Below are 20,861 nucleotides of genomic sequence, written 5' to 3' on the forward strand. Positions count from 1 at the left end.
TCATGGCAACATGAGCCTTTCTCTGAGCCTAGCGCCCTAAAACGCGTATGACAAATTAGCAACCAGCACTCTTAACAAAGCCAATTATCACTCCCTCACCCGTTGATGTAGGATATTACAGACACACTTCATGCTATAATTTCTAAATTAAAACATTGTTGATGAAATAATGATAATAACACTAAGAAACTGATAACCAAAAGGTTAAATCAAAGCACTTGTGACTTTTCTGATATCTGGGAGATTATAATATGTTGCTAGATATTATACCTGGTCTTCGAATATAAATCAAATAATTATTGAATTGATAATAAATTAATTTAATTAATCCTATTTTATTTAGAATTGTAATTTATAGTTGGATCAACTTATTAGATAATCTAATAGGTCACATATATATAAAAATCATTGGTCATAAATGAAACTGAGATGATTACTCAAGTGTAACTTGATTATAAATAAATTATAGAAATTGAGGATTATAATATAATGTATATAAGAAATTACAGTTCCAAACATATAAAAATCAAGTAAATACTTGATCAAATAAATTTATAAAATTATCTTAAAATAATATATGTGATAATATTAAGGAGGTAAGTTAATATTTTATCATTTATATGATCACATGTATATATGATTGTGATTTTTTTTTTATTTAGAAAAGGATTTTTCATGTTTCTCTATAAATAAAATTTCATACCTTTTATTTTCTGTATGATAAATAATGTATAAATCATGTAAGTTAAAGAAAACCTGAAAACTCACAAAAAAAGAAGAAGAAAAGAGTTAGCACTAAAAAGAATAACAATTCCTCTCTTTTATAAGAGTTTAAGAGATTTTTCACTTAACAGTTCATGTGAATTATCATTAAAGGCTAAACATTTAGATAATTTATGATCTGTGACAATTCAACCCTGAAGCAGTTATCCAAAGTAAAAAAAAAAACATTTGATCTCTGGATGATATTTGTATAAATTCTAAATAGCTTTATATCTGTTTAACAAGATCTTGAAACTTCTGGGAAAAAAAAAAAAAACTTATCATTTTCATTATATATACATGTATTCGAGATAAAATGGCCACAAAAAAAAAATAAAAAAACTCACTTATCTAACTTTCATTAAACATCTCTTACCCGTTTGAATTTGTTTTTTAACATGAAAAACTCTATTATGGGGTCTACAAGGAAAGCGAATTTAATAAATTTTATGTATAAATTATTTTTCTTCTAAGTCTCCAAAAGATTATGCAGACGAGTATAACTTTTTCGTATCATAAACTATATAAGGTTTTGTATCCTTTTCTTTTTCTTTTGAACCAATCATATTACCATGGTTGTAATTGCAACTAGAAAGAAAATGTTTTTAATTGTTGTTGAAACAATTTTTGCAATTTGAAGAAAAAACAATTGTGTATTAGATATGTCTAATTAATGAAATATAATTGGTTATACAATGTAAAAATTAAATATATTATATTGAATAAAAATTATAAATATAATATCGTTAATTGAGGGGGGGTTTGATAAGAGGATTTTAATAATTAACCATAGTTCATAAGATGGAATATATAATCAAAATCCTAAAAGATATTAAGATAAATATTTTGAGAAATGAAATTTTATGATGTAAATATTCAAAAATCATTATTTAATTAATCCATACAATAAATAACATTCAAAATTATTATTTTGATTAAAATATCAATCAATAGTCACTAAACCTTATTTTTATAACAAAAATAACTATAAAAATATATGTTATATCATAATTTTTTTTAATGGAATCAGGTACTTTATTTTAAAATATAGAAAACAATTTTGAAGTTTTTCTTTATTTAGAAATGATTAAAAAAATTCATGATAAAAAAAGAAGAAGAAGAATAACTGTTTCTATTAAGGCCTTCAAAAACCTTTTATGGGCCAAGAGCATCAAAATCAAATGGGCTATTAATGGGCCAATCGGATCCATAAGAAATCCTAGCATGGATCTTCTTCCCTGCTAATTCGCTTCACTCTCTGAAAGTCTGAAGCTCTCCACTTTTCTCCAATGGCAGACGAAGCCAACAGAACCGTAAGTCCTTTCTATTCTCACTCCCCCTCTCTTTCCACCTGTCAAAGTTTCAGTCTTTTGGCATCCTTGTTTCTTCTGTACATGACAAGAGAGACTGATAAAAAACTCATTTGAAGATCGAAGTTGTCAACTTTTTTAAGCATACAATTTGATGTGATTGTTATTTGGAAAAAAAGAACAGGTTTTTATAGAGCTACAAGACCGCATGATTGAGACCACTTCCAAATTCAAGCAGGTAACTTGGATTTGATTGGATTTATTATAGAATAGGTTTGGTGCAATTTAGATGTTATTTTTTTGTTGAATTTGAAATGGTTTTCTTTCAAATGCAACTTTACAGTTTTAAAAAGACAACTTGTATACTTGTTTGTTTGGATTTGAAATGGTTTTCTTACAAAGTCTATGAACTGAACTAAATTTATTTTGTAGGTCTGTAGGTCTTGCTATTTGTTCTTGATTTGTTGTTTTCGTTGGTGTTTAGAGTACATTAGCGATGTTCATATTTTCTTGCCTGGTTTCGTGGCGAATTTCTGTGTCTTTTATTTGTATCTGCAGAAAGATTAGTTAGCACTGAGTTGTGAAGGTAGTATCCCTCGCTTTCAGGTCCAGAACCAGATACGAACCAAGGAGGGAGAAAAGAAGCGTGCTTTCCTAACCTTGGAGGAGCTGCGGCAAGTTCCTGATGATACAAATACATACAAATCTATAGGCATGCGCAGGCACTTGCTGTCCCACAGGAATGCATTGGCACATTATGGCTGAGGTTACATCTTTAATTAATAAAGTGAACCTCCAATGGTTATTTTGGATTATATGTGCCTCTCTGTATCCGTGGATGGGTTTCTAATTTGACATTCATCTCTTTGTTGTTTTCCAGGGAGAACGTGAGTGGTGCAAAGGTCAAATGATTTTGACTGAATCGTGTTTTCCGGGCTGTCTGAATTGATGGCAGGTTGTTATGAACTCATGTTTTCTTTGTCACATGGTGGTCAGGTTTGCCTTGGAGCCAAAGTCAGTTTTAATGAGTGAACAAGAGCAGAAACTCAAGGATAGGGAGACCGCAACATCCTCACTACAGAGGCAAATCCCTTTCCCACCTCTACTCTCTCTCTCTCACGCACAGACATACTCACATTGCGATAAAACCATCCATTTATCTCTATAAATGCATGTCCAAACCAGCTCTATTTCCATGTTGCCTGGGACTTGTTTCTTCTTTTCATCTGTTGTATCTTCCCAATCTATTTCAGAGTTATTGTTTGTTAAAATCATGATGTATTTCACTTTCTTATTGGCTCATCTTATATTTGATATCAGATGTACTGCTATATTACTTTTTCCCTTCTTGCATGACAGTTAGTAGTCCATGAGTTTAATGCTTGGTCGACCTTGTATTCTCTTATATTCAACATCAGCTGTTCTATTTTTCCTCTTGCATTACATTAAGTAGGCCATGAATTATACATTTTAGGATTTAATTTATAATGATGAATATCAATGAATGTCTGCGGGTGATCAGCAAATATTACTGTAATGAGTTATTCCCAGTTATGCTGGAGTTTTGTACTTGGTCAAACTTGTATTATCATCTTTTCAAAAGTGTTTTTCTATTGAATTTATGTAACTTGTTGGCAAACTGTAGAAGCTAATTCCCTTCACGAATGCTAAAACCTTTCTTCATGGCTTTAAATAAAATCAAAAGAAGATCATTAAGATAGGCAGTTGCTATGTAAAGCTGGAGTCTCAATCTACAAGTGGTACGACGAAAAATTTCCTAGTTTAGTCATGAGAGTGGAAGGTTGCACAGTTTGAACAAGTTATCCATCAGGCCATGTTAGATTTTTTGTACTCATATAAATTGCAATTAGAGTCATGGATGAAAGAGTTGCCAATCTTTCTGCTGCTTTTGGTCTATATTCGAACCATCCTTTGCTCTAGTTTTCTAAAATTTTTGTAAGCACCCTTTCGATTAATTTAGTTGTACTTTAAAACACAATATGTTTATTTTTCTTCCATGATAATTTAGTGGAAATGATCTATTTGCTGTGCTTGGCGCAGGCCTCAAGGGAATACTTGGAAAAACAGATGTCAGAGGTTGAGAACAACCTGAGGGAACTTTTGCAGCAAGATCCAGGTCTTGCTCGTCAGATATTGTCCATGAGTGTAATGTAAATCTTGCTGTCACTGAAAATTTACATCAACTGATATCCTGTTTATCACTGAAAGGAAAGGGATCTAAGGAACATATATGTGCGATTCCTAGCTTATATTGTCATGTAATTTTGTCTGGCAAGATTTGCTCTGTTGCATGGTTGTATGTTGGCAAAGTTTTACCATTAGAATACTGCTCCATACATCATATTTTCCTTCTACCAGGACATTGACGACTGGACTGTTGCTTTCCAAGCGCAAGTAAATTCAAGACTTGTTGCAAAAGTCTGGCATGTCTTTTTGTCGTCCCATTGCAACTCTTTCCACTACTTTTAATTCTCGGTAGCAGGCTCCAAGCCATGTTTGGATGCTACTCGATATCGTCTTGGTGTTCGGAGGCCTTCAGGATTCGACTCTTACAAGGCTTGACATTTGCAACTCTGTGAACAAAGCCTGTCCATTCACCAAGTAAAGATCGATGGTCTGCTGTTAAACGTATTCTGAGGTATCTTCAGTATCCAAACTGTTTCAGGCCTTTAGCTGCATGCATTCACTGATGCCAGTTGGGCTGCTAGTTTTGATGAATGTGTGTCTACCGGTGGCTACGCCATTTATCTTGATCGCAATCTGATTTCATGGAAGTCCTAAAATCAACAACCAAATTACAGACTAAACAGTAGAGATTCAGAGATATGATGATCTGGCAATGGCATGCAACGCTGAAGTGTAAGGATACATCCCACTAAGAAAAATTCAACAATCATTGCCTAAAATCACAGAGCTCATTCTCGAGACATTCAGTTCTTATTAAACGAGTGGCGACGGACGAGAAAGAAAATCAATAAGAAAAGCTCATTTTAAGTGTCAGGATTTTCAATTTCTTTTCCATTGTAATCTTCTCACAAGTCTTCTTTTTATTATTTCAAATTCTCTATTATTTATTTCATATTATATTGGATTTAATAATAGAAAAATTCATTTTTCATTTTCTTTTCTACAGATATGAAATAAAGTAAATAGAAAAAAGGTATCAAATGGTGCATTTTAGGATTTATTTTCATTTGAATAAGAAAAAAAGTACAATAAATATCTGTGAAAGGTTGCCGAGTAATGGGAAATATATATATTTTTATAAATATCACACAATTGTTTTTTTATTTTTATAATTAATTACCGTTTAATCTCCACTTCCTTTCTGGAAAGGTTGCCGAGTAATGGGCTAATACTTCCAATTAATAGTACGCGTCCCGATTATGTTGCCGATTTAGCATTTACCGGATCGTCCCCGATTAGTTGACAAGCAAATGCATATTAATCGCAGATTAAAATCTCAAAATAATCGCCCACAGATTAAAATGCCTGTTATTATCCGATTGCCGATCGTTTTCACCCGTAATTAATCACTCATCAACTCCTGATTTAATCGGTAGGTTTCCGAGTGATTTGCTGTTTGCTTCCATTTCACTGCTTGTTATTTACCCTTTCGATCGTTCGGGATTTAAAAACAAACACTCCACGCTTATTTGCCGATTATTTTCTTCCTTAGCCGAGTTATGTTCAATCTTTTCCATTACTGCCGATTTATTGAGGATGTTTTTTGGTTTCATTTAACCATTTTTTTTCCCGATCCATTCAATTTCATATCTCCCTTTTCCTTTGGTTGCTTTTTACCTTTTTCCCACCAATCCTGACTTGCTGAATTCACCGCCTTTTCATTAATGTTTCCCATGCACGTGACACTCAGTTCCTTCTCTGCTTGCATCCATTTTCACGCTCTCAACTACAAATCACACACTGTTTGGTTTCCAGGAAACCAAAGAAAAAACAAAGGAAAGATGAGATAAGATGCGAGATTTGCAGGTTAGTGAAGCTGCTTTCTAGAAGTGACTCTTCGGTTGGGTTTGTTGCTTGTGTTTAATTGTTACAGTAACGTCCACAAGGCAGGCAAGGATCGATACCATAAGCACAAACACAATTGAATAGAGACATGAATGAACATTACGCACATACACAACCTAATTTGTGAGAAGTTGATTCCGCCAAACCTAACCTACTAAGAAGTTGATTGATAACCTCCCTGATTATTGAAAATTAAAACAATATCGAAGCAAAGTCCTAACTAAACGTGGATTTAAAGCAACTTTTTAATTTTAAAAATAATAAATAATATCAAAAAGCTCTCCATTATTATAAAAAAATATACAAAAAGTAATGTGAAAGAACAAAAATACACGCATATACAAAGCTTATTTTTTGTTTTTTTTCAAAGCTAAAAATATATTTTAACTATTTAACAATTTATAAAAGATAAAATAAAACCTTTGAACAACAAGTCTTAGTTTTGTTAACTTTAGGGGTAGAATAATATTTTTACTATACAAATAAACGTGAAACAACTACCATACCCCCGCTCAAATATTTAATTATCAATAAACCTATAAAAAATAGTGAAATACCCCCACAATTAGGGCTTTAATCTTTTCAACTAAAGAAAAAATAATAATTTAACTTTCTATAAAAAAACAACATTAGCCATATTTCAAGCCTTCAGAGCTTGGAAAATTTATTGTGTAAGTCTATAGTGAACCGAGTCTTGGTTCATATTAGTATACTTGCATATGGTTGCTAGACCCAAGATGCTTGGGTTTGGCAATCATGACTGATTTGATAAACAATAAACAAAGAGGATAATTATGCATTTTAGTTGTTAAGAAAAAGAAAAGAAAGAAAAAACGCAAACAATCGATCACTAACAATAATCTAAATATTATTTATCTACATGCACTACACCATGTGAAAGAGAGTATGGTTGTGCATCCAGTTAGACGACAGATGGTTAGATTTGGCCATCAAGAAACGTCATATGCTCTTTCTTAATGGTGCGGGTGCCGTCCATTCGCTAAAACATAAAAAAAACTAAAGAAACGTTTATCTCCTTGTGAAAAGATAAAAAATTAAAAATAAAATTACTATTACACTTCATAATAAAAAATTATTTAATATACGGTAATTTTCTCATACCATTTAATTTTTGAAAAAGCCATTTCTATCAAATAAAATGTGGTATCGGGCCATGTGAATTGCAATTATCCATGGAGATGATGATCGAATTTTAAAGTGTATAGTATCAAACTTCAGCTGACATTTCATGCTAAAATTATTCTTTTCAGAAACAAAATTAATCTTTTTTGTCTCTTATTGCACGATGGTTGGAAATTCAATCTTGTTAAAGTTTGCAGATTTTGCACCAAGTCATCATGTAATTATAATAAAATTTTGCATATGAGGAGATTACACTCTATCTCATGCCCAAGTATAATATACATGGCTTTGCGTGTTTCTTGCTGAAAATTAAAAGCAAGCGTGTCATCGTAATTAACCACCTTATGAACAAACATATTTCTATATGTTTTGTTTCATGTCTGCTGACACGAGGAGAGATTTGTTAGATTATTATAATCACATATTACAGATATTTAGTACTATTTTATCATATTCCGACCACGTAAATTCGTCCAAGATTGATTCATAAAAGAGAAATGAGTTGCTTTGATTCTAAGTTTTGTTACACTATCTTCTATTTTATCATTTCATGGTGTTGCTGCCAAATCTATAGTAATTGGGTTTGACATGGCAGATTGCTAGATCTATAACACTTGAATTTGACAGAATTACCAAACCCAAAACACTTGGGTTTGGTGTGGTGCCAAACCAAAGTACCTCGTGTTTAATGTAGTGCAACAACAGTGCTATACCTAAATACCTTGAGTGTGACATGATTAAATATTGTTTAAGGGTCATACAAAAACATCAAATAGAGGTAAAATATCAAAACTATGGAAATCAAGCAAAATTCTAAAAGGCGTTAGTGTTTGGGTCTGATAGAATTGCTAGATCTAAATCACTTGAAATCATTTAAAAAAAAAAAAAAAGGAAAGCCTTGGCAATAGCCCCAGCAAGAACTCCTCTTGCAAAGCAATTGGATAAGCATGCAAATAAAATCACATGTAAATATGTTCTTATAACATAAAAAAAGCTTGTTATTTGTGTCAATAAGCTAAATTCAGAACCTAAGTACTTTGAGTCTTGTATGATTGCTAAACCTATAATGTTTGGGGTATAGCGTAGTTGTTAGACCTAAGTGTTTTGAGTGTGGTGTGGTTGCCGTAACCATGCCAAACACAAGATGCTAAAGTGACAGAGAAAAAGCAATAAATGAGAAGAAAAAAAGTCAATGTAATGTTTTTTACTTGTAAAAAATTAAAAAATTAAAAGTAAAATTATTATTATAATTCACATTAAAAAAATCTCTTGATTTACAATAAAAAGCAGATTAGGAAGTGAATTTATCAAGGATCAAAGATATAGCTACGGAAGTTGGAAACCTAAAGTACAAACTTCCATTATATATATATATATATTCACTGGACTCGTTTTCGATTAATTTACAATTAATCACCTATTAATCGCCAATTCCTTTCTGGAAAGGTAGCAGTAATGGGCTAATACTTCCAATTAATCGTACGTGTCCTGATTATGTTGCCGATATAGCATTCACCGGATCGTCCCTGATTAGTTGACAAGCAAATGCATATTAATCGCCGATTAAAATCTCAAAATAATCGCCCACAGATTACAATGCCTGTTATTATCCGATTGCCGATCGTTTTCACCCGTGTAATTAATCACCCATCAACTCGTGATTTAATCGGTAGGTTTCCGAGTGATTTGCTGTTTGCTTCCATTTCACTGCTTGTTATTTACCCTTTCGATCGTTCGGGATTTAAAAACAAACACTCCACTCTTATTTGCCGATTATTTTCTTCCTTAGCCGAGTTATGTTCAATCTTTTCCACTTCTGCCGATTTATTGAGGATGTTTTTTGGTTTCATTTAACCATTTTTTTCCCGATCCATTCAATTTCATATCTCCTTTTCTTGTCGTTGCTTTTTACCTTTTTGCCACCAATCCTGACTTGCTGAATTCACCGCCTTTTCATCTATGTTTCCCATGCACGTGACACTCAGTTCCTTATCTGCTTGCATCCATTTTCATGCTCTCAATTACAAATCACACACTGTTTGGTTTCCGGGAAACCACAGAAGAAACAAAGGAAAGATGAGATAAGATGCGAGATTTGCAGGTTAGTGAAGCTGCTTTCTAGAAGGGACTCTTGGGTTGGGTTTGTTGCTTGTGTTTAATTGTTACAGTAACGTCCGCAAGGCAGGCAGGGATCGATGCAATTAAAAATTAGGCACAAACACAATTGAATATTAGTGACATGAATGAACATTACGCGCATACACAACCTAGTTTAATTATGAGAAGTTGATTCCGCCGAACCTAACCTCCTAAGAAGTTGCTGGATAACCTTCCTGTTAACATAATTTATGGCGAACTTTAATTTTTCTGACATTTCCTAAGAAAATTTAAACCCTGCCAACTAAGAATTTGATGGATAACCTTCCTGCTGTTATCCTAGGATCAACATGATATTTCTAGAAAATGCTAATTCATTTTTCATAACGAGTAAATATTATTTTTTAAAAAAATAAAATTATTAAAAAATATAGAGGATGTTTTAATAGTACTATTAAATCTAATCATGTGAGTTAATTTTTAAATATTCACTCAATTTTTTATTATATTCAAATAATATACGTCTGACAACTATGTTATACCCAAACAATTTGAGTTTAGTAATGATATAGATCCAAGCGGCTTGAGTCTAGATAATAAAATAATTCCAAAATTCCCCATGTAATTATAGAAAATTATGAAAAAAAACAGTGAAAAAACAAAAATACTGAAATACCGGGCTTCAGTTTTTTCAACAAAGGGAAAAAAATTAATTTAACTTTATATACACACACACACTGAAGCTCCAGGCAGTCCTTGTATCGGGCCATGTGAATTGCAATTATCCATGAAGATCATGATCGAATTTTAAAGTGCATAGTATCCAACTTCAGCTGACATTTCATGCCAAAATTCTTGTTTTCAGAAACAAAATTAATCTTTTTTGTCTCTTATTGCACGATGGTTGGAAATTCAATCTTCTTAAAGTTTGCAGATTTTACTGCAAGTCATCATGTAATTATTATAAAATTTTGCTCATGAGGAATCGGTAGCTGGCAAGATTACACCATCTCTTGCTCAAATATAATATTCATGGCTTTGCGTATTTCATGCTGAAACTTAAAGATTAAAAGCTAGCATGTCATTGTAATTAACCACCTTATGAATACATATATTTTTATATGTTTTGTTTCGTGTTTCCTGACGCGAGGAGAGAGTTGTTAGATTTTTATAATTTATTAAATCACATATCACAGATATTTAGTACTATTTTATCATATTTTGACCACAAAAATTCCAAGTACAAGATTGATTCATAAAACATAAATGAGTTGCTTTGATTCTCAGCTTTGTTACACTATCTTCTATTTTAACATTTCCTGGTTGTTAAACCCATGACGTTTGACGTTTGGATTTAGTATGGTGTTAAACTCAAGTACCTTATGTTTAGTGTGGTGCGACAACCATGTCAACTCCGAGTACATTGAGTATGATATGATTGAAGATTATATGAGTACCAAACAAAATTATCAAATAGAGGCAAAATTCAAAACTATAAAAATCAAGCAAAAATATAAAAGGCGTTAGTGCTTGGATATGATATGGTGGTTGCCAGATCCAAGTCGTTTAAAATCATTAAAAATAATAATAGGGAAAGCCTTGGCAATAACCCTCAGCAAGAACTCCTCTTGCAAAGCAATTGAGTAGACATGCACATAAAATCACATGTAAATATGTTGTTATAACAAAAGAAATGCTTGTTATGTGTGTCAATGAGGTAAAGCTAGAATCCAAGTAGCTTGGGTCTGGCATGATTGCCAGACTTGTGACGCTTAGGGATATCGCAATCATGCCAAACACAAGGAGCTAAAGTGATAAAGAAGAACCAATGAATGAGAAGAAAAAGGAAAGCCAAAAATGTTTTTTTTCTTATGAAAAGATGAGAAATTACAAATGAAATTACTATTACAATTCTCAGTAAAAAATCTCTTGATATGCAGTAATTTCTCCATATCATTTTGCTTTTGTTATAATTGTAATAAACTATTAAACAAGGCCTTCATAATGGGCTCTATGATATAGGTAGTTAACTTCTCAACCTATTATTACTTTACAATAATATGGGTAATGAGATCCACTTGGTCTAATAACTTTGTTATCTTAAATCGTTTCTTACTTAATTACATGATAACAAATATAGAAAGCAAATGCCAAGTCATTTATTTTAGACCATGTCAACTTCATAGAAAACAATTAGAAACAAATTAACTGAGATAAATTGAAAATCAACTAAGTATTTAAGGTTGAAACTAAAACAAAACCCATAAATTTATTTTTTAAAAGGCAAATGATTTTTTATCCACCTCTTATTTAAAAAAAAAAAAAACAAGCAGGCTAAACATTGCCTATTCTAAGGGCGTTTAGGAATATAATGGTGATTGTTTTTCAAAGTACTTTTTATTTCAAAACACATTAAAAATAATTTTTTTATTTTTAAAAAATTATTTTTGACATCAGTACATTAAAATTATTTGAAAATATAAAAACATATTAATTTTAAAAAAATAAAATTTTTTTGAAAATTTTCAAAAGTATTTTCCAACCACAATAGCCACTCAAACCCAATTTAACAACTAAAAAAAACATCAAACAATCAACTACCTTAATTAAACATAATCATACGTTTATTATGATCATGCTTAAGTTATCTTGATTTTTCTTTAACGTGAAAGGACGTATAATTATGTTTAATTTATCTTGATCGCAGCTAACTTTGCTTTAATTATCAGTAATATTATGCCTCACGCATAGGGTATCATCATCATCATCATCATCTTTCATTCTATGATTCATGTATAGGCATAACTCTTGGACTTGTCACTTTCTAATGCAGTTCCAACTAGCTTCATTTTTTTTTTTTTTTTTTGGTCACAAGTTATCTCTTCAAAGATTCTTACTTAAATTTCTCTAGTTTCAAAGTCAGCTCGCTGGCTTGGACAGCTAGGAATCCATTAATTTAAATTTCTCTGGTTTCAATGTCAGCTCGCTGGCTACGGCAGCTAGGAATCCATGAATTTAAGATAATAAAAAAGAAAAGTCATTAATAATATCCGTAAGTTGGTGATAAGACAAAAAGTTACAGAGACGGATTCATTAATTTGTCTACACCCAGTTTTTATTTTTCAACTTATGTATGCAATATAATGACAGAAGAATCATAACTGAGATCTTTGTCAACTGGGCAGTCCCATGTATCTACGAAGAATGATGATCAAATTAGTGGGATTTATGATTTGAAATTCATACTGTGATGATCAGTAATTTTTTTTAATGTCATTGTGATTGTTTTTTAAGTAATTTTTTATATTAAAATATTTATTAATAATTTTTTTTATTTTTTAAAAATTATTTTTAATATCAGCACATCAAAATAATTTAAAAACACTAAAAATATATTAATTTAAAATAAATAAATAAATAAATAATTTTAAATTTTTATAGAAATCCTTTTAGTACAGAAATAAAAATGCCTTAATTAGATCAGCATTATTGTGATTTGGTTGTCATTTCACTTCTCTAGCTTGTCGACAAAACCCATGATGATGCAAGAGAAGCTAAGGTTAATAGAATGGTCGTTGCTACTTTGTGTAATATATTTATCCATATTATTAACAGGAAGTATCTTACGAGTATTTCTCATAATAACCTCCCCATCTTTATCCACACTTGATTTTGTTTTCTTGCCGGTAATCTGTAGTCTTTAATTATTGGAGGAAGTTTACAACTTGACATGCCATATGTGCTGTTGGCCAGTGTGTATATCTACACTTTGATTTTTTTTTTTAAGATTCTTTTTAAATTATTTTTTGGTTAAATATATATTAAAATAATATATTTTTAAATTTATTTTTAATATCAATATATTAAAACGATTAAAAAGCATAAAAAATAATTTAAAATAATTTTTTTCTTTTAAAAATAACAAAACAGTAGATCAATCTAATCCGCTAAACCATCCCAACATCCATTGTCTCTCCTCTTTTTGACCAAGTGGAAAAGAAAGAAAATTGTGGGAGAAAGATTAAACATTATCTCACCATTCTTTCATGTTGAAGAATTAAAGCTTAAATCGACTGATATTTATATTGAACTATTTTCATTTAATGAAATTTATGGACACTAAAAATGATGGTTTTCACAACCAAAAAGTAGCTAAACTAGCGACTTTTTCTCTCCTCATCATTTCTAGCAACTTTCTCTCCTCTCTCTCCAATTTAAAGACTAAAATATTAAAAAAAAAATGAAGTATCAAGATAAAAATCTAAATAAAAAATTATATTTAACATTCTATATTTATGAAATGATAAAACATAAGATACAGGGCATGGATTGCCAAAGATCTGTAAGAGCTAATTGATCCCAAAGATCTGTCATAACAGAATAAAACTCTTGAATACTCATATTCTTTTGATGAAGAGCTCTTATGTCATTCTCTAATTGATATTGTTTTGCAAAATTTAATTGTGTGAATAACCTTTGCAGATGATCTCAAACCTCTTTTGATGTCTCATACTTCGCCAACTGCATACCTATCGAATGCTCAACAGAATTGTTGATCAAAGTAATAATCTTTGCATTATTTGCTTCCCATGTATCTATCAAAACATCATCCCCCTCTTCAATATTCTTAGGTATTATATAAGTTCCACTAACATACCCCCACATCTTTTTACCCTTAAGAAAATTTCGCATTACATAACTCCAATACGAATAGTTCTTCCCATCCAACCTCACACTCACAGACTAAAGCGAATCATCTCTTTTAGTAGCCATAATCAACAGTCACAAAGAACCAGAATGCAAAAGCAGCGGAAAACTAAATACCAATTTGCAGAAACTGAATAGAGATATCAGAAAACTAAACAAATATCTTCTCGAAATTATACGATTACTCCAAAACACAAAATAAATTTGCAAAAACTGAACGCAAATACCAAATTGCAAAAGCTGAAGAGAAGACGAAATACCAAAATAATTGCAGAAACTGTCGAAATACCCAATTTTACAGAAGCAAAAGACAAAATATCACTCCAAAAAAAAATTGTTGGATCCGCGAAGTTGTATTTGGGATTAACCCTCGTTTCATAAAACCAGCTTTGATACCATGTTAAACTTATTGAGATAAAACACAAAAAGGAGGCTACAATTCTGAATAATCTGTATATTATAAATGCATAGTCTTAACCTAAATACAAATAAAGTATATATAGGTTAAACTGAAAGTACTATTCTACCCTTAATAAATAAGACTACATAAATATTATTTAATAGGTATATCTACACTTTGATTTTTTTTTTTAAGATTGCTTTTTAAATTATTTTTTGGTTAAATATATATTAAAATAATATATTTTTAAATTTATTTTTAATATCAATATATTAAAACAGTTAAAAAACATAAAAAATAATTTTTTTCTTTTTAAAAATAGCAAAACAGTAGATCAATCTAATCGCTAAACCATCCCAACAAACATTATCTCTCCTCTTTTTGACCAAGTAGAAAAGAAAGAAAATTGTGGAAAGAAAGATTAAACATTATCTCACCAATCTTTCATGTTAAAGAATTAAAGTTTAAATCGACTAATATTTATATTGAACTATTTTTATTTAATGAAATTTATGGACACAAAAAATGATGGTTTTCACAATCAAAAAGTTGCTAAATTAGCGATTTTTTCTCTCCTCATCATTTCTAGCAACTTTCTCTCCTCTCTCTCCAATTTAAAGACTAAAATATTAAAAAAATAAAGTATCAAAATAAGAATCTAAATAAAGAAAATAGAAAATTATATTTAACATTCTATATATATGAAATGATAAAACATAAGATACAGGGCATGGATTGCCAAATTCAATAAAATTGTGACATAGAAAAAAATATATAATGAAAAAGAAGAAGGAACCTCTAGGAAGAACCAAAATTAGGTTTAACACGAGTTTGATTTTTTTTTTTTCAAAAAACAAATTGAACATGCAAGTTTTAATTTAGACATGTTTTTGTTTTATTTAAAAAATACTAAATGTAAATAAAAAAAAATCTTATGCACATATTTAATTAAAAAAAATTAAGAAGTATTTGTGTTAATAAATAAATAAAATCATTAATAATAACTAAATACATGCATGAAAAAATCAAGAGGCAAATATAGATCAAAATATTTGATCTCGCAACATGGCTCATTTACACCATTATATTTAATGATTTTATTTATTAATATTAATTTATATAGACAAACACATAAAATTAATTAAATAAAATCAAAGAAAAATTAAAAATATCTTATAAAGTTATCCTTATTAAAAATACTATTCAAAAACAATTCTTAACCAATCATGTACCTTATTTTCCATAAAGAAATTTCAAGAGCTAGAGTCTATAAATATATATCTAGTGAGTCACAAGGTAAGGACATATCCTATATATATCATTAATTAGCTGGAGCTCAACTTAGAGCCCGTTTGGCTACGAGGTAGAGGTTGCATTTCTTCACAAACGCACTGGCTCAGTGTTTGGTTAAATAAAAAAAGTTGTTTACTATGCGTGGGTCTCTCAATTTATTGTGTTCTGGCCGCAGGAAAATGAAAAACAGTAAATTGCTTCTTTTTGCATGGCAGCTCTACTGTTCAGTGAACAGTGGAGCATGCCTCTACTGTTCACTAACTCTTTTTTTTTTTGAAACAGTGGAGGCATGCACTGTTCAGTGAATAGTGGAGCATGCCTCCACTGCTCGCTGAACAAGTTTGGTTTTTTTTTTTTTTTTTTCAATGTAGTTAATTGATTTCACTCGTGCTATTCACGTGAACAACAATTTTTTTTTTAAAATTAGTTTAAGGTGAATTAAATTTACTCGTAGTGTAATCTTAATTTTATTCTTGATAATATTTTATCTAATTTTATAGTTCTTATCGGATGAATTTTGTACGTAATGGAATTGTAGATAGTTTTTTGTTAAAGTAATTTTTTTAAGTGTGATTTATTTCATGATGTAATAGCAATAGTTAAATCCATAAAATTTAAATTAAAAACCATCAATATTAATATATATTTTTTAAAATTATTTTATAACCTCAATTTCAAAAGCATTCTTAACCAAACACATTAAAACTATTTTTTTTCAACCTCAATTTTAACCACAGTTTTAACCAAACATCTATTTTTTCAAACCAACCTCAACTAAAAGTACTTTTATAAAACAATTTTTTTTTCAAACCACAACCACAACAGCTACCTCAATATCAAACACACTAACATTGAAAGCCAGTCAAACCACTCAAGAACACAAAATTAATCCAGCTCGAAGCCAGTGATGATGATGATATGATGATGATGATGATATGATATATATATATATATATATATATATATATATATATATATATATATAGAGAGAGAGAGAGAGAGAGAGGGGCATTATAAACTCTCTCTCTTTTATTCCAACAAGATACCTATTTCACAGAAAAGCTCGTGTACGTTCTTGTAATAAAATCCAATCACATCAACATTCCAGAACGAATCATGAAAAATTCAATTTATATATGAAGTTTTTTGACGAGATTTTAAACATCATCATTCATGCATGGTTGAAAACCTAGCAGAGCAACCAACTAGATAAGATAACCCATGTTGTAATTTTTTGTTTTGTTTTGTTTTATTTTGAGGACTGGGGAGATAATTATACAAATTCATGCATATGTTTTTATTAAATTAAAAAGATATTCGATCGTGTGTGTGTATCGCTCTCATCCGGTCAAAACTAAAAACAAGTCATATATAATTTATCCATCGAAGAATCCAATTCAAAACCAACCTCCCTAAAACTACTGTTTTTGTTTTTATTTTTTACAATATATCCTAGATAGATAACTATCGACTTGTTCTTTATTCTTATTTCCTAGCTAACCTCCAAAACATATATTATTCCTAGCTAGCACTATATATTATATATTTACGTTACGTTTCTCCATGAAATGACAAGTGCTCATAGTCACTTCTTCCATAATTATGATTTTCACAGCGTCTAATGTTGTTGGTGAATTTAATGCCAAATATTCATGGTTGGCCAGTTCTTGCCATTCCTCTTTTAGCAAATTGTCATCCCAGCTATCTACGCTGAGCATGCATGCTTTCAATTTGTAATCATCTCTCGGTGTTCATAGCTAATTTAAAAACAACTGCCTAAAATAAATCATTGTTTATAATGATTCTTTGATATAATATCATTAAATTTTATAATTAAATAATTATAAATTCAAATATCATCATATTTATTTTTACTCTAATTGAATTAATTATAAAATTAAATATAAAATAGTAATGGATACGAATAAGATAACAGTAAATTTATGTAAATCTCATATTTAAATGAATTTCACTATAAAAAATAATAAAATTAAGTATAAAATAATAGTGGGTATATGCAAAAAATAATAGTAAACACATACGAGTTTCAAATTTTAAAATACTCTCACTTTAAAATATGCATTATATAAGAAGTAAATATAAAATCATTCATTTGGGATTCATCAAATCGTGGAAGTTTTTTTTTTAAATAATTATTTGTATTTTAATAAAATTAAACATAAAACAACGAAGAACTTATATAAATCTCAAATCCTCATTTAAGAAGGAATTAAGCATACTAGATAGTAATATATTTTTTATTAAGAAACTTAATTCTTCATGTTTGTATTAATTTCTTATTACCGCGTACCATTTTGATCTCGATCGTAAACCATTTGATTAATTTGGTGGCTTCGGCTAATTAAATAGAATAATCAAAGTCAAGTGCTGATCTGCCTCCTCCTGCCGAACTGTTGCTCACTTGACTCTGGTCTCTGCTGGTAAGGAGGAATTAAGAACAGCTTTTGAATGGAAGTAATAAAAGAACCAAAAGGAGTCCTGCATGATTCAACTGAGTTTGGCCTGAAATAAGACAACCTAGCTAAGAGGACGACTGATCATGGCTTCACACCTTTGTATGTAAGCGAAGACGACGACGACTTCAAATCCTGTGATGCAAGAGCTGATTTTCTGATCGATGCAATTGCGGCTGTTTTCTATTTATAGTGCTTTTGCATGGAATCAACATCTTTTCATGGTAGATTAATGGTATTTCACCGATTAATATCTGACTTAATGCATGGTGACAAACTCCACACCCTCAATTTCAAAATTAGACGGTAGAAATGACAGAATATTATAATTAATTATCAGCCATGCATTTTGATTTGAAAGCAGAAATTGAATGATCTTTGGCTAATTAATTCAAAGTTTCTTATTCATCCTACCAATTAAAGAGGGTGAAGGTCCATATACAAATCCTAATCAACAATGTCTTCAAGTGCCAGATTTCTTGGTAGGTTTGGTCCTACAAAGCCTCAGTGTCAAACTTGTTAACTAACTATATAGTATTTATTCAGGCTACACATCTCTCTCGCAGACCTTAATTTCTCGATCGTTCGAAAATACTTGGACGCAGGCCCTGCACATCTTGGATCTTAGAAAACCCAACATTTGAGAAATTATTTGTGGTAGCTAGTTTCCATCAAAGAATCTCCTAAAAATATTCATTAAAAGATTAAGCTTGATATGTGTAGACTTTTTTTTTTTTTGTTGAAAATTCATAGAAATACCACAGCCCGCCATCATGGCGCCCATAACAAGTAAAAGAGAGCGCACCACTAGTCATTCATCAATTTTCTTTCAATCAAAATCCATAAAGATTCCCAGACTATGAAAATGGGGAGACAAATTACCGTGTGGAGGCCCTAAACACAGTGGTCTCACTGTTGCATTTTTGATAATTCAAAAGTTGACGAATAAATCTTACTGTAGCATAATATGGTCCTTTTGGGTAGATTCTTGAAATGGTTTGGGTGTTGAGGTTGACCTAAATTATAAATTTCAGCTTCGTATGCTTCAAAACCTTGAATGTATTATGAATTAGATTAAGAAGATTGGTCTCTCGTTTTTTTACTTTTTTTGTTTTTTTGGTTTGCTATTCTCCTTTTTCTTTCTGCCTTCATCTACGTGATGAAGAGGCTGCTTTATGTATAATTCTCTTTGTTACTATAAAAAACAGAAAGAAAAAAGGACCAGAGATACAATAAAGAACAAGTCAAGGCCATGGATATTGAGCAGGAAGGAAAAAGCCACAGAAGGACCAAATCAAAGCCAGCAAAAGCTAAGCTCAAATATAAAAACAGTGCACCAGATGGTTCAAAGACAGTATATCCTTGTAAATCAGTCATGCCATCTTAACTCCACAATTGTCTAGTAAGAAAGTTAAAATTGACTATATAATTTGGATTATATTTTTGAGATTTGGTGGTTTTTTTTATTCTTTTCCAGTCAGGATCATCACTCATGTTTCACGTTCTCTGAGTTCTCACTCCTCACTGTTGATGATTACAGGTCTCTGGACGTGACCGATGGATGAAGACCCAGGAAGCACACCTCGGGACACTTTCCTTTAGTTTTTTTTAGTGCCTTAACACAGTATTTTTATTTTTATTTTTTGGGAAATAACATCACTCAAAATAGTTCTATATAACTTATGTGTTTCGCGTGTTTTATATTCAATATTTTATAATTTGAGTGTTCAAGATATATACCACTATGATGCACGAGTTCCATATATCAGTTATTATTTTTATGACTTGACCGTTTAAAAACCACAATTCGCGCATTTAAAAACAATATGTAATACTTTAAATTCTAATTAATAAAATTATGCGTACCATTTACAATTTGTTTTTTTTTTGTGCCAGTCATGATCACTCGTGTTTCACGCAGAAAAGCAAATTCCATGAGTTCTCACTTCTAATTACACTTCAGGGCACAATACTTGGCAGAAGATGGGATTCTTCTCCTTGGAAAAAACTTTATTTATTTTTTATTCTCTCGTAAATATCGGAAAAAAGGACCCACCTTTTGCAAATTGCAATGAGAAAAAGTAGTCTTGTCTGCGTATGTGTGCCGTATTGCTTACTCTAAAAAGTCCAAATTAAAGTGGGTTTGGTAGAGTGTGAATTAGGGAATACAGGCAGGTACTTTCTCGGAACATCATTTGGTTTTTTCTTTTTGCAATGAGATACTGTCTGTTTTGCCTTCAAACAATTGGAATCTCTGAATTGCATCCTTGTAATTCTTAAAATTCCTTTACATCAAGTGTTGGGTTCCTGATCTGATCCTTCAAACTTCCTTTCTTTCTTTATTTATATATATATATATATATATATATATATATATAGAAGAAAGGAAGGAAGTTTGGATGGAATTCATAGTCACATACGATGGATAGAAAGATTATTTAATTGAAATCTTTTGAAAATAATCAACTCAAAATCGAGACCATGACTATCTTTATAGTTGAAGGTGATTTTTTAAGTTTTTTCTTTTGAATTTGTTGATCTATTAAGATAATATATAATTAGTTACTTCATACAATAAAAAGTAGTATTTACTCGTAATTAACATAGAATAAATTTCCTGAA

The 20,861-nt window shown here is 30.6% G+C and overlaps 1 long non-coding RNA gene across 4 annotated transcripts; it reads left to right on the forward strand.

Annotated features, from left to right (window-relative positions):
- Positions 1-1,872: 1,872 nt before the first annotated feature.
- On the forward strand, positions 1,873-5,336 carry LOC118029071 (uncharacterized). Of its 4 annotated transcripts, XR_012168613.1 has the most exons (6): positions 1,977-2,075; positions 2,252-2,310; positions 2,679-2,838; positions 2,953-3,155; positions 4,134-4,243; positions 4,452-5,336. It is a non-coding gene; the product is annotated as an uncharacterized lncRNA (long non-coding RNA). The 4 variants fall into 4 exon arrangements; XR_004684132.2 differs by lacking the exon at positions 4,452-5,336 and having other exon boundaries at positions 1,873-2,075; positions 2,953-4,028; positions 4,134-4,368; XR_012168612.1 differs by lacking the exon at positions 4,452-5,336 and having other exon boundaries at positions 4,134-4,368.
- The last annotated feature ends 15,525 nt before the right edge of the window (positions 5,337-20,861 follow it).

Source organism: Populus alba, chromosome 18 (genome assembly GCF_005239225.2).
Source record: "Populus alba chromosome 18, ASM523922v2, whole genome shotgun sequence".
Taxonomy (NCBI): Eukaryota; Viridiplantae; Streptophyta; class Magnoliopsida; order Malpighiales; family Salicaceae; genus Populus; species Populus alba.